General features: G+C 46.5%; 1 pseudogene across 1 annotated transcript; it reads left to right on the plus strand.

Moving 5' to 3' along the window:
- Nucleotides 1-656: 656 nt before the first annotated feature.
- LOC147105076 (CMRF35-like molecule 5) lies at nt 657-20,968 on the plus strand (annotated as a pseudogene). Its single transcript, XR_015081673.1, has 6 exons — nt 657-793; nt 3,836-4,162; nt 6,645-6,681; nt 7,494-7,593; nt 11,472-11,512; nt 19,685-20,968. The product of XR_015081673.1 is annotated as a CMRF35-like molecule 5 (transcript).
- The last annotated feature ends 371 nt before the right edge of the window (nt 20,969-21,339 follow it).

Consider the following 21,339-nt stretch of genomic DNA (forward strand, 5'->3'; position numbering starts at 1 on the left):
TCATTGAAACTTATAAAATTCTAACAGGACTAGACAGACTGGATGCAGGAAGGATGTTCCCGATGACAGGGGAGTCCAGAACCAGGGGTCACAGTCTAAGGATAAGGGGTAAGCCTTTTAGGACAGAGATGAGGAGGAATTTCTTCACCCAGAGAGTGGTGAACCTGTGGAATTCTCTACCACAGAAGGCAGTGGAGGCCAATTCATTAAATATATTCAAGAAGGAGTTAGATATATTTCTTAAGGCTAAAGGGATCAAGGGATATGGGGAGAAAGCAGGGACAGGGTACTGAATTTGGATGATCAGCCATGGTCTCATTAAATGGCGGCGCGGGCTCGAGGGGCTGAATGGCCTACTCCTGCTCCTATCTTCTATGTTTCTATGTTTCTATGCTCTGCCAGAAGTGCTGAGTAATAATGATTGTTGCGATACTTTAAACTTTCTGACGTTAAGTTTCGCCCAACAGGTCTGTGGACACAAATTGCATTGACGGTGGTGAAAGCTGCAGTGGGAGAAACAGTCACTGTGGAATGTCCACAGGCAGTGAACCAAAGATACCATTTAATGAGCTGGTGTAAAGCAATTTCCCAACAAAAGTGCAATGTTATAGTGAACACTGGCGGATTTGTGCACAGAAATTATAGGAGAAGATCATCAATCACAAATGACAATGGGTTAATTGCTGTTACCATAAAACAGCTTCAGGAGAGAGATACAGGAACATACTGGTGTGGACCTAAATATAAAAAAATTTCAGTATTTCAGATGTTATATTACTAAAGGTTTTCACAGGTAAGAATTTTTCATAAGGTAATAGGGCTGATAAAGTGATCTGGATGCAGTGACATAAGAACATAAGAAATAAGAGCAGGAGTAGGCCATACGGCCCCTCGAGCCATTCAATAAGATCATGGCTGATCATCGACCTCAACTCCACTTTTCCACCCGATCTCCATATCCCTTGATTCCCCTAGAGTCCAAAAATCTATCGATCTCAGCCTTGAATAGACTCAAAGACTCAGCATGCGCAGCCCTCTGGGGCAGAGAATTCCAAAGATTCACAACCCTCTGAGTGAAGAAATTCCTCCTCATCTCAGTCTTAAATGGCCTGCCCCAGGACTGCTGCTCTTCAGGGGCTGTATGGGCCTTAATATGAGCTCATGGGCTCCCTGTGCGCAGTGCAGGACACACTAGGAATGTTTGGGGATCAAGTAATGAGCCCTTGCCCTAACATCCCTATCCATTTCCATTAACCTATCTAAACAGACAATATCACCTCCCCTCAACATTTTACAAACTTTAAATCATATTGCATCCAAGCCTCTGTGTCTCCATAGTAAAATAACCCTAATCTCCACATGTGTCTGGGCCACTGCTCAATTCTTGGGCCTTTAGTAAGGACAATGGCCTCAATATTGAAACGAGCCTCCTGCGGCCCATTTCCGCACCCGGTTGCACAATTGGTTAAAACAAGTTGGCGGTTGCTCTTTTGGTGTGATCAATAAACAAAAACTGTAACTTAACAAAAATACATCAAATGAAACTTAAATTAAATTAAAATTCCATTGCCGGGGGTGATGATGCCCTCCAGTCCCTGCGGTGCCCGCCGGTCGCGGAAGGCCCCGAGCGTGCCGGCGGTCACGGCGTGCTCCGTCTCCAGGGCCACCCGGGCGCGAACATGGCGCAAGTTGGTGGTTGCGTTACTGCAAGCTCCGACTACTTTTTTCAGGCTCTGCAGCGGCACTAACCAGCGGGGGCCGCTGGAGGCCTTGGAAGAGGCCTGCTGGAGTGCTCCTCCTGCTGCCACATCAGGACTGAAAACCGCTGTTGACCCGGCACTCACCCTCCGCCCACCCTCGATCACCTCCTTCCCTCCTCCCCCTCCCCCTAATTTAGGAAGGCCCTGGGGCCTCTCCATTCTGCCTGTCGCACAGATCACACCGGCTTCGGGCAGTCATGAATTTAGGCCCGAATGGGGGGGGGGGGGGGAGGTGGCGGGGGGGGCGGGTGGTGGTGAAATCGGACATGTGCAATAAAGAAAAAAGAAAGACTTGCATTTATATAGTGCCTTTCACGACCACCGGACGTCTCAAGGCGCTTTACAGCCAATTAAGTACTTTTGAAGTGAAGTCAGTGTTGTAATGTGGGAAACGCAGCAGCCAATTTGCGCACAGCAAGCTCCCACAAGCAATAATGTGATAATGACCAGCTAATCTTGTTTTGTTATGTTGGTTGAGAGATAGATATTGGCCAGGACACTAGGGATAATTCCCGTGCTCTTCTTCGAAATAGTGCTACGGGATCTTTTACGTCCACCCGAGAGAGAACAGACGGGGCCTCAGTTTAACGTCTCATCCGAAAGACAGCACCTCCGACAGTGCAGCACTCCCGCAGTACTGCACTGGGAGAGTCAGCCTAGATTTTTGTGCTCAAGTCTCTGGAGTGGGACTTGAACCCACAACCTTCTGACTCCGAGACGAGGGTGCTACCCACTGAGCCACAGCTGTCACTAAATAGCACAAAATGGGTGATCGGGAAGCGGCAGCCCATTTTACATGCCTCCTGACTTTCCTTTCCATTGGCTTCACCCGCAATACTCCAAGGGAGAGTGTACCAGAGCCCTACGTGGCCCATATTTTACTCAATGGTTCTAGCAATACCACCTAAAACTCTATTAGACTTTTAAATTGCTTGCGAATCTTTAGCGGGTAACCAACACAATCCTCGGTTCTCTATCCTGAACTTTTTCCTGACCTGCACGGTATAACAGGCCTGGAGTTAGGTACCTTCCATTTACTTAGAAAATTGACCCTAACGTGTTAGTGTTTACACTGCAGTTACACAATACGGAAAGGATTTACCAAAATTAGACCGACATACCTCTTTAAACATGGTGCAAACTATACACCGTTAATAAAGATAGTATTAGAATGAACAGGGAGTGAACAGAGGGACCTTCAGTGATTACACTGGGCTCTATGGCCTAGAAATTCAGTCGCGTTTGCGCCCACTTATTGGCTATAGAGTGGTTTGCGCCGGAAGTTTTTTAGCGCCCGAAATTCAGTTGGTCCCTAACATCGGCGTTAGCCGGTAGCGCTGCGCCGGCACCGATGACGTCATCGGTGTGCGCAGCGCCCCGGTTCCAATGCTATTCCGTGCCGATGGCCAAATTCAGTTGCGGCCGCCTCGCCCGTAGCGGCCGCAAACAGCGTTTGAAAAACGGTGCCTTGCAGCTCCGAGAGGCCGGTGCATAAAGGTGGAGGGGCGGCCGGCCGCTTTCCCGGCGGCCGCCTGGCCGCACCTCCCTCCCCGGACTCCTGCACCACCCCCCCGCGGCATTGGTGTCTGACTCCCGCGAGCCCGGCACTTCTCCGTGGTGCCGGGCTCATTTGCCGGGGGAATCCAGCGGCGATCTCACGGCTGCAGGCAGCTCCTCCTTAAGAGAAGGAGGAGGCCTGCAGTACCCCAGCCTGCCGCACCGCATCGGGTGCCGCAGCGGCAGCTGGACGCCTGAAACTGACTTTCATCGCCCCAAACGAGGCGGCCAAACCCTGCAATAGCGCCCGCCTCCGTCTTGGGGCGGCGCAACTGAATTTCAGGCGGGCGCTACGGGAATCCGGGCGAGCGCAAAATTTCGGGCACTAAAGACCTGGCGCAGCGATACCGAATTTTTAGCCCTATAACTCTATAATTCTCTTTGTACTTTAAGAACAGAGAAGATTTTTGACATTTTCAACGTCTGGCTCATTAATTGTATATTTTGTGCAACGAAGGATGTTCAGTTTTTCAGCATTTTGAACTTTTAACGTCATTTGTTTTTTCATTTACCAACAGGTTCATGGACCCCAATCATATCACAGGTCAATGGTGTAATGGGAAATGCCAGCACTGTACAGTGTCTGTACATGGAACAGTATAAATACTATAAGAAGTTCTTCTGTAAAGTAACCTCTGTAAATAAGTGCACCACTATAGCCAGCTCCGATAGATTGGTGGAAAATCTGTACAATGGAAGAGCTTCAATCATTACTAATGATTATCATAATTTTACTGTTACCATGAGCAACGTTAGTAAAGGAGACGAAGGGGGTTACTGGTGTGGAGCTGCAAAAATAGTTGAAATAGAGATTACACAGGTTAAATTCCTGATGATTTCTGAAGGTAAGAATTAATATTAAATTATTGTTATAATTCAGTCAGTGTTGCATAGAATTTACAGCACAGATACAATTGGTCCCTGACGGTGTTTATGCTCCACATGAGCCTCCTCCCTACTTCATCTAACCCTACCTGCATATCCTTCTGGTGGGTTCAAGTCCCACTCCAGGGACTTGAGCACATAAAGCTAGGCTGACACTCCCAGTGCAGTGCTGAGGGAGGTGCTGCACTGCCGGAGGTGCCGTATTTCGAATGAGATGTTAAACCGAGGCCCCCCGTCTTCTCTCTCAGGTGGACGTAAAAGATCCCATGGCACTATTTCGAAGAAGAGCAGGGGAGTTATCCCCGGTGTCCTGGCCAATATTTATCCCTCAACCAACATAACAATAACAGATTATCTGGTCATCATCACATTGCTGTTTGTGGGAGCTTGCTGTGTGCAAATTGGCTGCCGCGTTTCCCACATTACAACAGTGACTCCACTTCAAAAGTACTTCATTGGCTGTAAAACGCTTTGAGACATCTGGTAGTCGTGGAAGGCGCTATATAAATGCAAGTCTTTCTTTCTTTCTTTTTCTATTCCTTTCTCCCTCAGTGTTTATCTAGCTTCCCCTTCGATGCATCTATGCTATTTGCCTCGTCTACTCCTTGTGGTAGCGAGTTTCAAATTGTAACAACTCTCTGGGTAAAGAAGTTTTTTTCCTGGAGTCCTTATTGGATATTATGGTGACTATCTTATATCTATGACCCTCGGGTTTGGCCTCCTCCCACAAGTGGAAGCACCTTCTCTACGTCTTATTGTTGCACATACATATTGTACCATAAAATTCAGTTAAATTATTGTTTGCGGTGAGTAATACATAGAATTCAGTAAATTTAGATTATTGACATCTTAACCTGGACATAAAACATGTGTTGGAATTACTTCCAATTAATATAGCGTTAGGATGGGCAGTGAATGAAGCCAGGATTATTCCTATTTATTTCAGTCGCTGGCCCAGTGCTGTATCTCACTCAGCTTATGGATGAAGGTGAGCAGCCCCTTCAGTGGCAAAGAATAGGAAAATATATTAAAGCAGCTCTGTTGCAGGTTCTAAATCATTTTGAGATGGCCACACTGGGCATTGAGGCATTGAGTAGACTAGTGTCAGCTGTGGCTCAGTGGGTAGCATCGGAAAGTTGTGGGTTTTAAATCCCACTCCAGGGCCTTCAGCACAAAGAAATCTGGGCTGAGACTCCCAGTGCAGTACTGAAGGAGTGCTGCACTGTCGGAGGTGCCGTCTTTCCGATGAGACATTAAACCGAGGCACCGTCTGCTCTCTCAGGTGGACGTAAAAGATCCCATGGCACTATTTCGAAGAAGAGCGGGGGAGTTATCACTGGTGTCCTGGCCAAATATTTATCCCTCAACCAACATAACAAAAACAGATTATCTGGCCATTATCACATTGCTGTTTGCGGGAGCTTGCTGTGCACAAATTGGCTGCCGCGTTTCCCACATTACAACAGTGACTCCACTTCAAAAAGTACTTCATTGGCTGTAAAGCGCTTTGAGATGCCCGGTGGTCGTGAAAGACGCTATATAAATGCAAGTCTTTCTTTTATTTTCCTGCACAGGGAAGGGAAATTTTGGAGGCTAGAGTCATATTTGGGTGGTTTCAGGCACCTCCTAGTGGCTGATTAAGCGATCATTGACAGTGGGCTCAGAGCAAGCTGTCCACCCATCCTCTGAACAGTGGCATCAGGCCAGAAGTACATCGAAAAAGGTATAAAAGCACAGAAATATCAATAGAAACTATGCAGGATGTTCCCGATGGTCGGGGAGTCCAGAACCAGGGGACACAGTCTAAGGATAAAGGGTAGGCCATTTAGGACAGAAATGAGGAGGAATTTCTTCACCCAGAGAGTGGTGAACCTGTGGAACTCTCTACCACAGAAGGCGGTGGAGGCCAGTTCATTAAATATATTCAAGAAGGAGTTGGATATATTTCTTAAGGCTAAAGGGATCAAGGGTTATGGCGGAGCAGGCTCGAGGGGCCGAATGGCCTACTCCTGCTCCTATCTTCTGTGTTTCTATGTTTAAATGGAAAGTTGTGCTGCCCCTCAGAGAATGTTGCCCTTCGAACACTGTTAGCCCCTCTTGAGCCCCCCTCAAAATATATGTGTGTTGTTTCTATCACTAACTGAACCCACCCTTTCCTCAGGCTTCCTCGTCACAAGATCGCACGATAATTAAGGACAAAGAAGTCCATTCAACCCATCTTTGTTCATCCATCCAGAATTTGACCAATTGGCTTAAGGCAAGGGGATAATTAAACGTAACCAGCCAGAGTTAAGAGTGAATGAAACATGTTTCTCACCCGTCACCCTCCCCCCACACTCACCTTCTTAAGTACTGTAAGGTTTGAGGGAGATGAAAGTTATGTTGTGTGTGGATGGTTATCAGTTATTTGTTAACTTATGTTTACTTTAACAAATCCCCTAGCAACAAGAGGTCCAACAGTTTCCATCAATATCACAAGGTAAGATTTTAATAGTTGTCTTCAAATTAAAAATTCTTGACTCATTCTGATTGAAGTCAAAGTTAATAGATGGTTCTGCTGCCCTCACGAGTCATGCTGAGCAATGCGGATGTCCTTAAAACTAGCACAGTCCAAACAACGACCTTTTTGGGCCATACTTTTCCCCCTAATTCTTCTATTAATTGTCTTCCCATTTATTAAAGTCAGTGCAAAAGTCAGGGAGCAAAATTTTCCCAGGCCCTGGCAATAATTAGTCAGCTGGACATTCCCGCTTTCTTTTGATTTCCCTCCATCAAGGAAAGCCTCACACCTCAGCCCAGTGTTTTATTCATTCATTTGTGGGCCTCACTGGCAAGGCCAGCATTTATTGCCCATCCCTAACTGCCCTTGAGAAGGTGGTGGTGAGCCGCCTTCTTGAACCGCTGCAGTCCATGTGGTGGAGGGAGTTCCAGGATTTTGACCCAGCGACGATGAAGGATCAGCGATATTTTTCCAAGTCAAGATAATGTTTGACTTGGAGGGGAACTTGGAGGTGGTGGTGTTCCCATGCGCCTGCTGCCCTTGTCCTTCCAGGTGGAAGAGGTCGCGGGTTTGGGAGGTGCTGCCGAAGAAGCCTTGGTGAGTTGCTGCAGTGCATCCTCATCAGTGAGAGATAGTCTCACCAGAATATAGGTCATCTTTCAGCTCACGGATAATTACAGTGAAGACCGATTCCTCTTTTAAGTTTAATCTACTAAGTGTTAGAGATATTTTCTCTTGTTCTATTGTGTGTACAAAGCCTGAGTTTCATCTATTCTAATTCAATTTTTTAGTAATACTGCCCAACAAACATGGTTGTGCTGGGACTATTAGTCTTATCGCTGATAGTTCTACTTATATGGAGAAAAAGATTGAAAACTACCAGAAATGAGGGTAAGTAGCCAACAAAACATTAATTTTGCAATAAAAATGCAAGTAGAAACAGCAATTGTTTAGTGTAATAGTACAATGATAAAACATTCATATAAAATTGAAAAGAACTGTATTGAAGAAACATAGGAACAGGAGTAGACCATTCAGCCCCTCGAGCCAAAACAATTGTGGGCAATTTTATCAGTACTTATTTGTTTTGTGAGCAATAAAGAGGAAATAAAAGATAATGAGAGCTACAGTGGGGACGAGGTGAAAGGGGAACTCCATTGCAGTTCTATGAGGAGAGGTTGAATAGACTAGGCCTATATTTTCTAGAGTTTAGAAAAATAAGAGGTGATCACATTGAAACATATAAATTCTTACAGGGCTTGACAAGGTTGAAGCTGGGAGGACTTTTCCCCTGGCTGGGAAGTCTAGAACCTGGGGTCACCATCTCAGAATAGGGGTTGGCCATTTACAACTGAGATGAGGTGAAATTTCTTCACTCAGAGGGTGGTGAATCTTTGGAATTCTCTACCCCAGAGGGCTGTGGATGCTCAGTCGTTGAGTATATTCAAGGCTGAGATCGATAGATTTTTGAATGCTAAGGGAATGAAGGGATATGGAGATAGGGTGGGAAATTGGAGTTGAGGTAGAAGATCAGCCATGATGTTGAATGATGGAGCAGGCTCGAAGAGCTGAATGGCCTACTCCTGCTTCTATTTATGTTCTTATGTAAGTCACCATCCAAAAGAACATAATATTACGTGAGATCCTGAGTCATTTCATATCATTAACTACAGCGGCAGAACTTGCAATAATTCTATGCAACGTACAAAGTTACAGGCACTCTCAATTGTTTTTCTTCCTCTCTCGCCCCCTCCTTCTCTGCTGAGGACACTGACTCTTTGTTGAAGCACGATTGCCGCTCGCCCTTTGTCACCTCGGCCAATCGGCCATTCTTCACACACAAGCCTAGGCAGTGACTGGCGGCAGGCTATTCAACTGAAGGGGGTTATGGCAGCGCACATCGCCCACAGGGCTTCTAGCAGGAGTTACCGGATAGCAGCTAGGAGCAGGAATTCTGGCCGATTATTCTCTCCCTAGGTTTGGGGGACTGAAGCTATTTGTGGAACACCCCCCCCCCCCACAGAACCTGCTGAGAGCAACTAATCCATCACAGTCAGAACAAAGTCAGGTTTATACAGGTTCTCCGGTTCCGACTTATTCCACGTGGATTCCAACTAAACTTCCACCCTTCGTGTTTCGGATCTACCCAGGATTACAAATATCTCCAAGATATTCATCATTCCTCGAACTACTGCTCTCGCCGCATCTTGAGATCCACACGCAACGCCATGCGGCGTCACATGAACACTCTCGACCTCTCTCTTCAGCAGCACTGACGCACTCTATCTCAAAGCTGTCCGGGTCCACAGTTCCATTTCATCCTTCGACTCATCCACAGATGTTGCCTGGCCTGCTGAGTTTTTCCAGCATTTTCTGTTGTTATTTCAGGTTTATACATCTCAGCCCATCACTGTCCTAACCATTTGATGGTGTGGAGATGCCGGTGTTGGACTGGGGTGGACAAATGTAAGAAATCACACAACACCAGGTTATAGTCCAACAGCTTTATTTGAAATCACAAGCTTTCGGCGCGCTGCTCCTTCATCAGGTGAAGTGGAGAGATGCATAAAAACACAGCTTATATAGTCAGAGAATAATGTCAGATGTTTACAGGTAATCTTTCTAACTGCCATTTATCACACCTCGGCAGGGAGATAATCGCAGCAATCAAAGGTGTAAATGGTGTCCAAACAGGTCAGTCAGGAAAACATTACATCAAAGAACAATGAGGTGGGGTCACAAGGGGTCAAATGTTGCAGATGCTGGGGTCTGTATGAAAAACGAAAAAAGACAAAAAACATTTTTTTTGCTGGAAATCACAGCAGGTCCGGCCGCATCTGTGTGGAGAGAACGAGCCAACGACGACTCGAGTCTGGATGACCCTACGTCAGGTGGGGTTACATGTAGCGTGACATGAACCCAAGATCCCGGTTCAGGCCATCCTCATGGGTGCGGAACTTGGCTATCAGTTTCTGCTCGATGATTTTGCGTTGTCGTGTGTCTTGAAGGCCGCCTTGGAGAATGCTTACCCGAAGATCGGAGGCTGAATGTCTCGGCCAACATTGTCTACCTCATACGTTGCAGGAAAGGATGCCCCGGAGCATGGTACATCGGCGAGACCATGCAGACACTGCGACAACGGATGAACAGACACCACGCAACAATCGCCAGGCAGGAGTGTTCCCTCCCAGTCGGGGAACACTTCAGCAGTCAAGGACATTCAGCCTCCGATCTTCGGGTAAGCATCCTCCAAGGCGGCCTTCGAGACACACGACAACGCAAAATCATTGAGCAGAAACTGATAGCCAAGTTCCGCACCCATGAGGACGGCCTGAACCGGGATCTTGGGTTCATGTCACGCTACATGTAACCCCACCTGACGTAGGGTCATCCAGACTCGAGTCGTCGTTCGCTTGTTCTCTCCACACAGATGCGGCCGGACCTGCTGTGATTTCCAGCAAAAAAAATGTTTTTTGTCTGTTTTTTTGTTTTTCATACAGACCCCAGCATCTGCAACATTTGACCCCTTGTGACCCCACCTCATTGTTCTTTGATGTAATGTTTTCCTGACTGACCTGTTTGGACACCATTTACACCTTTGATTGCTGTGATTATCTCCCTGCCGAGGTGTGATAAATGGCAGTTAGAAAGATTACCTGTAAACATCTGACATTATTCTCTGACTATATAAGCTGTGTCTTTATGCATCTCTCCACTTCACCTGACGAAGGAGCAGCGCTCCGAAAGCTTGTGATTTCAAATAAAGCTGTTGGACTATAACCTGGTGTTGTGTGATTTCTTACATCTAACCATTTGAGCCATTGAAATAGTAATTGAATCTTAGGTTTCAAATACTTTTATGGTATAAAACATCATATGAATGTTTTGGCTGATTACTGTTCTGTAATTCACCTTCCAGGATCCTTTATATAAAGTGTATATAAAGAGATTGCTTTCTTTGGAATAGAGGAGGCTGAGGGAAGACATCATTGCAGTGTATAAAATTGAGGGGCCTAGATAGAGTGGATAGGAAGGACCCTTAGCAGAGGGGTGAATAACCAGAGGGCAAAATAATTGGTAGAAGGCTACGGACTAAGAGCTGGAAAGTGGGATTAGGCTGGATAGCTCTTTTTCGGCCGGCGCGGACACGATGGGTCGAGTGGCCTCTTTCCGTGCCGTAAATTTCTATGTTAAATTTCTATTGTACCAAAGCATGAAACTGGTAAACACTAAACATCAAAAGTAAATTCACTATTGTGCAGATGCTGCATTTTTGAAGAATATCCAGTGTCTGTCAATTTTAACGATTGAAAATTGCAGCGGAAAGCACTGGCAAGCTCTCCAGTCTCGGGGAGAAGTCCCAAGAGTGTTTTCAGAAATATTACTCGTATGTTACTCATCGCCATCAGGAGATTGAAACTACTTGGAGGAAGAGAGGAAGAGGAAGAAATCAGTCCATAAGTCAGGATGAAACGCAGCACCAGAGCGATCGCAGTGTACCGTACTCGACTGAATCTTGTGCAACACTCTGAAGGAAGTGGTTGTACTATCGTGTGGCGAAGAAGGAGCAAGTGGTTGCAGTAATAAATGGTTGCAGTTTCCTGTGGTAGATTGGATGAACGTGGTTGGTTTGATGTACGTGGGTGAATGTGAGTGTGAAACAGAGCGAGAGATTTGCATTTCAGACTAGACTAGAACAAACCTACCGATGGTGAAAATGAATGAGAGCATTCTTGTTCTAAATGAGCCACATGGTTTTTTTTTTACAGGTAATAATGAAAACCCAGAACCCCCCATCACAATCAATAAGGTAAGAATGGAGTGTAATATAAGATAATAGCATATTGTTCCACTTTTCTTCTTTTGCAATGTCTTAACACGACATTTAATTTCTATAATAAGCAACAAATGCCCTAAAGTAATCAGTGCAACTATGTTGACATGCATACTTTGGGTTTCAAAACAATTTTGACAAGATACCACACAATAGGCTCCTTAATAATATACAGTGCCGTGTGTTAGATCCGTGTATCTTAATGTTGTGTCCTTCAATAATCAGACAAAAGACTGCAGGAAACGATCAACAGGTGTTTACTAAATGAGGGTTACTCTAGAACTAACTATAAAGATCACTACTCAGGGTTTATATACAGGTGTGGTCACTGCCGGTACTACAGAATACAGGAGCTGTAAAAAGTAGTTCTCCCCTTAAAGGTACATACACTACAATTCCTCCCCTTTTAGATTAACAGTACCATAACACTCATTTAACAATTAAATATCAAACTAGTTACAATTAACACTTTTAACATTAGCTGAAAATAGTCTATTTATAAATTCAGTCTTTGGGGAGGCTTCCTGATCCTTTCTGGATAGCGCCTTTCCCGAGTGTCTTGCTCTTGGTGCGGAGGCGATTCTGGCCCCCTGTCGTCGGTTGGTTCATCAGCTTCCGATGCTATTGTTTCTGAGGTAGGTGTGACCTGTACGTCGGGTTCCTCACCAGGTACGTATAGCCAAGACATGGGGTTGACTCGTTCCTGTGACTCTAGGATCTGGTCAGCATGGCGTCTCTCAATGTTCTCCCCAACATCCACTGTGTACATTAGTGGCCCCTGCCGTGTGCATATCGTTCCTGGTTGCCATTTCTCTGTTCGGTAGTCGCGGGCCAAGACTGGTTGCCCTACATTGAAGCTCCTTGTCGGCTTCTCATTGATGTGCTGGAATTGCTTACTCTCAACATCTCTTCGTACATTTGGTCTGAGCAAATCCAGACGAGATCTCAACCTTCGGTTAAAGAACATCATGGCCGGGGCCTGGTTGGTGACTGCATGTGCCGCATTTCTGTAGGCTAACAGGAAATTGCCCACCTTATGCTGCAGTGGAATGTCGTCATCGCACATGGCCTTTACTGCTTTTTTAAAGGTTTGTACGAACCTCTCAGCTAATCCATTTGTGGCTGGATGATACGGGGCGGATGTGTAATGCCTTACCCCATTCCTTTTCATAAATCTTCGAAACTCTTCGGATACAAACTGTGGTCCGTTATCAGAGCAAATCTGCTCTGGCAAGCCGTTCCTGGCAAAAATGGTCCGTAGGACTGCAATAGTTTTCTCCGTGGTGGTGGAGGACATTTTGATCACCTCAGGCCATTTTGAGTGCGCATCCATGGCTATTAAAAACATTCAGTCCATGAATGGACCAGCAAAATCAATATGCACCCGTTGCCATGGAGATGAGGGCCACTCCCATGGGTGTAGAGGGGCATGTGGTGGTGCATTTTGGACCTTCTGGCATCTTGAGCAGCTCTTTGTCAGGTCCTCGATTTGCTGATCGATCCCCGGCCACCACACATAAGCCCTAGCGAGGCTTTTCATTTTCACCCCTCCCAGATGACCTTCGTGAAGCTCATTGAGCACTCTCTCCCTTAACTTGGGTGGAATTACCACTCGGGATCCACACATCAAGGTCCCCTGGCATACTGACAGCTGTTCTCTTCTGGATGAGAATGCTGGCAACAGTGAGTCGCCATATGCTGGCCATCCCTTCACCGTCAAATCATATACCCGAGACAGCGTCGGGTCATTTCGGGTCTCCTTCTCTATACCGGCGTTAGTTACTGGCAAGCATTCAATTATAGTTGAATGAAATATTTCGACAGGATCCACTGCTGGTGCTTCCTCCACAGTAGGCAGTGGCAGGCGTGATAGCCCATCAGCGTTTCCATGCTATTTCGTGCCCTTATACTCGATTTCATATTGGTGCGCCCCTAGAAAAAGGGACCATCTTTGTAGCCGTTGCGCAGTCATCACCGGAACACCCTTCTTTGGATTAAAGATGGAGACAAGTGGTTGGTGGTCAGTCAGCAAGGTGAACTTCTGCCCGTGCAGATAGTGATTGAACTTTTTCACTCCCCACACTAGGCTGAGGGCCTCCCTGTCAATCTGGGCATAGTTACGCTCGGCTGAGGTTAGTGACCGAGACGCAAAGGCTACTGGCCTCTCCGAGCCGTCCGGGAATTTGTGCGACAGCACCGCTCCAATGCCATAGGGTGATGCATCACACGCCAACCGAATTGGTAGTGCTGGGTTGAAATGAGCCAACACCTCTTTTGATGTGATCAATGCTTTGCTCTTCTGGAAAGCTCGTTTACATTCGTCACTCCACTTCCATGATACCCCCGTTTGCAGTAGGGTGTTCAGTGGGTGTAGTACGGTAGACAAATTCGGCAAGAACTTATGGTAGTAGTTCACCAGCCTGAGGAACGACCTCAGTTGTGACACATTTTCCGGTGCTGGAGCCTTGACTACTGCCTCAATCTTTTCAGGGGACTTATGTAACCCCTCTTTATCAATAACGTGGCCACAATACGAGATCTGCTTCTGGAAAAACTCGCATTTGTGGCGATTAGCTCGGAGCCCATATTCCTTCAATCTAGTGAGCACCTGCTCCAGGTTGGCGAGGTGATCACTGTCATTTTCGCCCGTGACCAGGATGTCGTCCAAATAACACTGGGTCCCTGGAATCCCTTGCAGGACTTGCTCCATTGCCCTTTGCCAAATAGCCGGAGCTGTTGCTACCCCGAACACCAGCCGGTTGTATTGGTAGAGACCTTTATGAGTGTTGATCGTGAGGTACTGTTGAGTCTTCTTCTACCTCCATTTGCAGGTACGCCTGGGCCAGATCAATCTTAGTGAAGCGTTTCCCTCCAGATAGCGAAGCAAAAATATCTTCAATCCGCGGAAGCGGATATTGTACAGTGTGAAGGACTGGGTTCACTGTCACCTTAAAGTCCCCACAGATGCGAACCTTCTTTGGTTCCCCAGGCATATTACTCAACGACCTCTTCATTACAGGAACGATGGGTGTAGCCCACTCGCTCCAGTCCACTTTGGACAGTACTCCTGAACGTTCCAAACCTTCCAGCTCTGCTTCGATGGCTGGGCGGATCGCATAATGTACCGGTCTGGCCTTAAAAAACTTTGGGCTTGCATTTTCCTCTATTTTGATCATCGCTGTTATGCCTTTTAGTGTTCGAGTCCCTCCTGGAACACTTCTTGTGTGTCAGTTAGCATTTTTGACAGTCGTCCAGGTGTGACGTCGTCATCCTTTTTGGCATCTACAGTCAGTGCTTGTATGGAATGCCAATCTAGCTGTATCTTCCAGATCCATTCACGTCCTAGTAGTGGTGGTCCTCCATCTGGCAATACATATAGGTCCATTTTTGGTGTTTCCTTGCCGTTATATATAACGTTCACCCTTATTTTTCCTTTGGGGTAGACTTTTTGCCCCGTGTACGTCTTCAAGACAATCTTTGTATCTCTCAAGGGTATATGTGAGAATAGCCGCTTGTAGTCCCTTCGGTTTATGACTGTTAGGGCTGATCCGGTGTCCAATTCCATTTTCACTTGGACTCCTGCTATCTTGAGCGTGACCCAGATAGTTTGGTGATCCTCCGTTTTGATCACATTATGTAGTTTCAGACAACCCAGCTCCTTGCTTCCGGAGTCTGTATCACTTTTCTGTTCGTCTGAACTACTCTCCGTCACCTTATGTACCTTCTTGTACTTCTCCTGTGGAGATTTCTTGCTGCTGGTTTTCTTTCCCGACCTGCAGACTCTTGCTATGTGTCCTACTTTTCCACACTGTCTGCACACTTTGTCCTTGAACCAGCAATCATTATGGTCGTGTGTTGTTCTGCCGCAGTGATAACACTTCACTGTTCCGTATGACATTTCATTTGTGCCATATTCTTGCGGTCTCCGTTGTATCTCTGCAGCGCCCCGTGCAGCTGCTTTGTGTGATACTGCAATGCTGAAAGCCTTGTCCAGCGTAAGATCCTTTTCTGATAGAAGCCGTTTCTGGGTTCCTTCACTTTGAAGCCCACACACAAACTTGTCCCTTAAAGTATCTGCTAGTCCCGTTCCAAACTGGCAGTGTTTCGATAGCTTGCACAATTCCGTTAAATACTCAGCATTACTTTCATCTTTATGCTGGTTCCTTTTGTGAAACTTAAATCTTTCTGCTATCAGCAGCGGTGTGGGGTTTAAGTGGTCCTGTAGGATTGACACTATGTTTTCAAAATCCTTTTCTACTGGCTTCTCTGGGGTTACTAGGTTTCGTAGTAAGCCATACGTTTTTGCACCCATTGAATTCAACAATACCAGCGCTTTCTTGTCATCTGGCACTTCATTCGCCTTGCAGTATACTTCTACGCGTTCGACATATGTCGTCCAATCTTCGACTTCATTGTCGAACGCTGTGATACTGCCACTCTTCGGCATTTTTGGGTGTGGTTAGACTGGCTTAAAATGGCGTCTCCCGCGCTTTCCTTTCTTCCCCGCTGCGGCTTAAAATGGCGTCTCCCGCGCTTTCCTTTCTTCCCCGCTGCGGCTTAAAATGGCGTCTCCCGCGCTGCTGCCAACGCCGCTCTCGCCGGTCCTCGTGGCAAATGGCAACGCCCTGTGGGTTTCGTGTGCTGCTCCTGCGCTGCTGCCAATGCCGCTCTCTGCGGTCCTCATGGCAATGGAAGCGCCTCGTGTTTTCCTGCGCGCCTCTCTCCCCCGTTGACGCTGCTCGGCCCTTGAACACCGGCTGCGCTCTGCTCTCTCTCGCCTCTCTCCCCATTGACGCCGCTCGGCCCTGAACACCAGCTGCACCCTGTGCGCTCTGCCCTCTCTCTCTCCCCCGTCGACGCTGCTCGGCCTTTTTCTGTGCCGCTCGGTCGGCTCTAGCTGCCGCTGTCTGGGAAGGGTTTGCGCAGTACCTGTTGCCAGCCCGTTTCGCTGGACCACTGTGACTGGAAAGCCAAGCCTGGCTCTTGACAGCCTCCCCTGCGAAGCTCAAATCTCTGCTGGATGACTGGGCGGTTGCCCGTGGTCGACGCCCGTGCTTCTGGACTCGACCTCCTTCCACTGTTCTCCAGGAGTGAATCCCTGGGAGGTGATGCAGAGTTGCAGGTAGGTTCGAATCTGTGTCGTCGCCAATGTTAGATCCGTGTATCTTAATGTTGTGTCCTTCAATAATCAGACAAAAGACTGCAGGGAACGATCAACAGGTGTTTACTGAATGAGGGTTGCTCTAGAACTAACTGTACAGATCACTACTCAGGGTTTATATACAGGTGTGGTCATTGCCGGTACTACAGTATACAGGAGCTGTAAAAAGTAGTTCTCCCCTTAAAGGTACATACATTACACCGTGGGCTTAGTGGGTAGATCTTGGTTAGGCATAGAATTAGTTGCATGCTTGGAGGCAGAAGGCTATTACTGGCAGACAGTGGTTCATTGTCAGGCCAGTTACTAGTGGAGCCCTGCAGGGCTTGGTGTTAAAGATGGCAAAGAGCAAAGGCTTTATCAGTGATGAAGGTATTGGGAGATCTGATGGTAAATTCGCAGATGATACAAAGCAAGTGTTAGGGCCGTGGATGAGAAAAAGGGCACAAGCAAATCTAGATGTGATGGAGGAATGGACCCACATCTGACAGATGCCATTTTTAAAAAATTCATGCCGGGGATGTGGGCGTCGCTGGCAAGGCCAGCATTTATTGCCCATCCCTAATTGCCCTCGGGAAGGTGGTGGTGAGCCGCCGCCTTGAACCGCTGCAGTTCGTGTGGTGAAGGTACTCCCACATTGCCGTTGGGGAGGGAGTTCCAGGATTTTGAACCCGCGGCAATGAAGGAACGGCCGATATATTTCCAAGTGGAGATGCTGTGTAACATGGAGGGGAACTTGGAGGTGGTATTGTTCCCATACGCCTGCTGCCCTTGTCCGTCGAGGTGGTAGAGGTTGCGAGTCGAAGAAGCCTTGGCTTCTGTGCGTATAACTTTATCAGTTGGGATACAATCCATGGCCATTCCACATCCAACATACAATTTTACAATAATTGTAGGAAATCTGTCGCTACATTTCAAAGTGCACAAAAGCTGATATTGATACATGCATCACATTAGAGATACAGATCTACACCACCGACATAGTTACAGCAATGATTGAGATGCAAGCTAAATATATCTGCACAGGTGGTCGTGCTGTTTAATACAGGCTTCTTAGCTTGACCTAGTTTTAACTGTACACGCACAAGAATTAACACTACGCATAAAGCAAGTGGGTAGAATGATTGTGGTACTCAAAAGGAGCTCATACAATTTTCAGCAGTTGTGTTGGGTGTACATCTGCTGAGAGGTAGATGCTGAATACGTGCACTCACCCAGCAGGATGGTGGCACTTTGTTGCAGTGCTCAGCCAACCCAACTCTGGCTCCTTCCCTTCAAGAGACATCGTCACAACCAACGTTCTCCCTAAACTGCGCGGCCAAACAGCTCTCTGCCGGTCCCATGCAGCCCGGGACCAGCTTCTCCGATGTTAAATTTCGTACATGCGTGAAACTGGGAGTGGGCCGCGCACCCAAAAAAAAATTAGTGGGGGGGGGGACATTAATCAGCAACAGGGTAATGTTTTACACAAACAAACTGAAAGCAGTATAGCTTCCAAGCAAGACTATCTTCATGCTTACAGGGATAGAAATTCATCTCAGGGAGGTGGCACAAGATGGGCGGTATCGGGTCGGGTGCCCATTATACACAGTGCCTGATAATTCAGTTGAATCGACTGCAATGGAACGGAGTATCAGGCGTGGTGTATAACGAGCGGCCGATCCGATACCATCCGTCCTGCGCCACCGCCCGAGGCAAATTTCTAGGCCAACAGCCTTTTAATGATTTCCAATCATTTAAAATCAGCAAGTGGTCAACATATTCGAGAACTGGAGAAAGAAAGAAAGACTTGCATTTACAGGAAACTCTTTGGTATCCGGCACCGACGGGACCGGCGTGTTGCCGGTTGATCAAAAATTCCGGATGACGGAGAGGGTTATCTACCGGGGCTATTTTTAACAAAGAAAAATAAAAAATCAAGAAATGTGCAGTACACAGTAATTGGGTACTCACCTACAGAATGTTGTGTTAAATGGATGGTGGAAGATGCTTGATTAAGTACAGTACTGCCAGTTGAGGGTAATGCAATGCAGTGACTACCAGCAGCGTGGGAGACACACAGTACCCCTGTAAAATGGCGGATCAGAAGAGACTACAGCAGCGCGGGAGAGTCAGACTCCTGTTACAGGGGTATTGAGGTGTTCCAACTTCCGACAGCGCAAAGAAGCCAAGTAGTGGCAGTTTGGAGAACTACCCCCACTGACTAACTCGGCCACCGCGGGAGACTCGGACTCGGCAACATTGCCGGTTATTGAGGTGTTGTTTTCGGAGTGAGAATTTTGCTGGTTAATAGAGAATTATGGATATTTAGGTGCCATTTAAACGAGAGTTTCCTGTATATAGCGCCTTTCACGACCACTGGACGTCCCGAAGCGCAGCCAATGAAGTAGTTTTTGGAGTGTAGTCACTGTTGTAATGTGGGAAACGCAGCAGCCAATTTGCGCACAGCAAGCTCCCACAAACAGCAACGTGATAATGACCAGATACTCTGATAATCTGTTTTTGTTACGTTGATTGAGGGATAAATATTGGCCCCAGGACATCAGGGATAACTCCCCTGCTCTTTTTCGAAATAGTGCCATGGGATCTTTTAAGTCCACCTGAGAGAGCAGACAGGGCCGAAGTTTAACGTCTCATCCAAAAGACGGCATCTCTGACAGTGCAGCACTCCCTCAGCACTGCACTGGAGTGTCAGCTTGGATTATGTGCTCAAGTCTCTGGAGTGGGACTTGAACCCACGACCTTCGGACTCAGAGGCGAGTGTGTTACCCACTGAACTTCCAGTGGAGGTCCAGTATAATCCACTTGAGGGGGAAACCAGAGGTGCAAACCGAATTATGCTGGCAATGCTAAAATGTCAAGAGTCAACCAATATATGCCTGAAACAGACATAAGCAACCATTCCTGATTGAAAGGTAACTGACTCAATGTACATACTATGTGAGACTCTTTACACAGTTTCAAGCATCTGAATGATGTATTTATTTTAGTTTGACAGTGAAGCTGAAGATATGATTACATATTCCACTGTGACCATTCGACCTCCCGCTCAGACGGAGGGAAGTTCTGCAACTTACGCCAATTTGAAGGATTTGAAAGAGCAAAATGGAGGCGTCAAGATCAATTCTTCAGAAGCAGTGGAATACTCTACACTGTCATTCAGATCCTAGTGCAATTACATCCCGAGTTCAAAAACAGTTTTCTAAGTATTCTCTTATTAAGTTATATATTTCTATATATATTTGTATTTCAGACAGACATTCTAAAATTCTTAATAATTGAACCACAAGAAATATGATGTATGCCAGAGATCTATTAATCCAGTTTTCACTTTAAAATTTTTTTTACTTTCACTCTGTAATCTCCTCCAGCGCCATAACCCTCACAGATCTCTGTGCTCCTCTAATTCTGCCCTCTTGACCATCCCTGATTATAATCGTTACACCACTGGCGGCTATGCCTTCAGCTGCCTGGGCCCCAAGCTCTGGAATTCCCTCCCTAAACCTCTTCGCCTCTCTACCCTCCTTTAAGACGCTCCTTAAAACCTACCTCTTTGACCAAGCTTTTGGTCATCTGCCCTAATATCTCCTTAAGTGGCTCGGTGTCAAATTCTGTCTGATAATCGCTCCCGTGAAGCACCTTGGGACGTTTTACGACGTTAAAGGCGCTATAGAAATACAAGTAGTTGTTGTTGTTGAATTCTCCCAGTGCTCCGCATCTTCCTGCAGGTCAGAATAAACAACTATTTTGGGGTATCTACCAATGTAGTTTCATGTCCTGCAGAGGCAGAGACGCAAGTGCAGTACAGTTTTCCCTTCGCTCTGTGACAAAGCAGCCTCGTTTCTACGACTGCCCTCGATAATAAACTGGGATTAGTGCGTGGAGAATCACAGCCTAAAGCCTGGTGACTGTGCTGCTGCAAATTGAAGATTCAGCTGTTCCACCTCTCAAGCTGCTATTGAATCTCAATTATAAGATGGTGTGGCAGAGCCACCAAGGGTCTCAGAACAATTAGTAATAATCCCTTTAACTACAGTGTAGTGCAGCCGCGGACTGCACCTTTAAACTGCCTGTTAACTGTACTGTATTGTGTTTTCCTGCACTCCACGTGATGACGTCATGACGCCGATCACGTGACCACGAGTGGCGCAAAGAACGCGATGACGTCATCTTCCAGAAGTCATCGAGCGCCCAGCAAGCTGATTAGACCCGTGTACCGTTTCTCCTGTAGTTTCCCTGTTAACTTCGTTGTTCATTAAAACCTGTTGATTTGATTCATCGAGTCGAATACCTTATTCAGATAGGAACCTCCGTTCCTACAATGGTTGATTTTTTACAAATTCTGGTTCACACTTAATAGAGTGCTCTTGTAAAGCATGTGATTGCACGTAGTCCCAAGGCATAGCAAAGAATGGGGTCATACAACCATTTTTAAAAGGACAATAACACTTCTTAAAATGATTGGCATACAAAATTTACACTGGCTAGAGTCTAATAGATAAAAGAACCAACAGATTCTTCATGGTGAGAACTATATACAGGACTGGCGATAGGCAAACCTGATGCATATTTTAATTTTGTATATGATTTCATGTTGTTCAAAAATAAAGGTGTGCCTTTCTTTTCACTTCCTTTCTCTCCTGCG

The sequence above is a fragment of the Somniosus microcephalus genome, chromosome 18, assembly GCF_052327205.1.
Source record: "Somniosus microcephalus isolate GS21.2 chromosome 18, FLI_Smic_1.0, whole genome shotgun sequence".
NCBI lineage: Eukaryota > Metazoa > Chordata > Chondrichthyes > Squaliformes > Somniosidae > Somniosus > Somniosus microcephalus.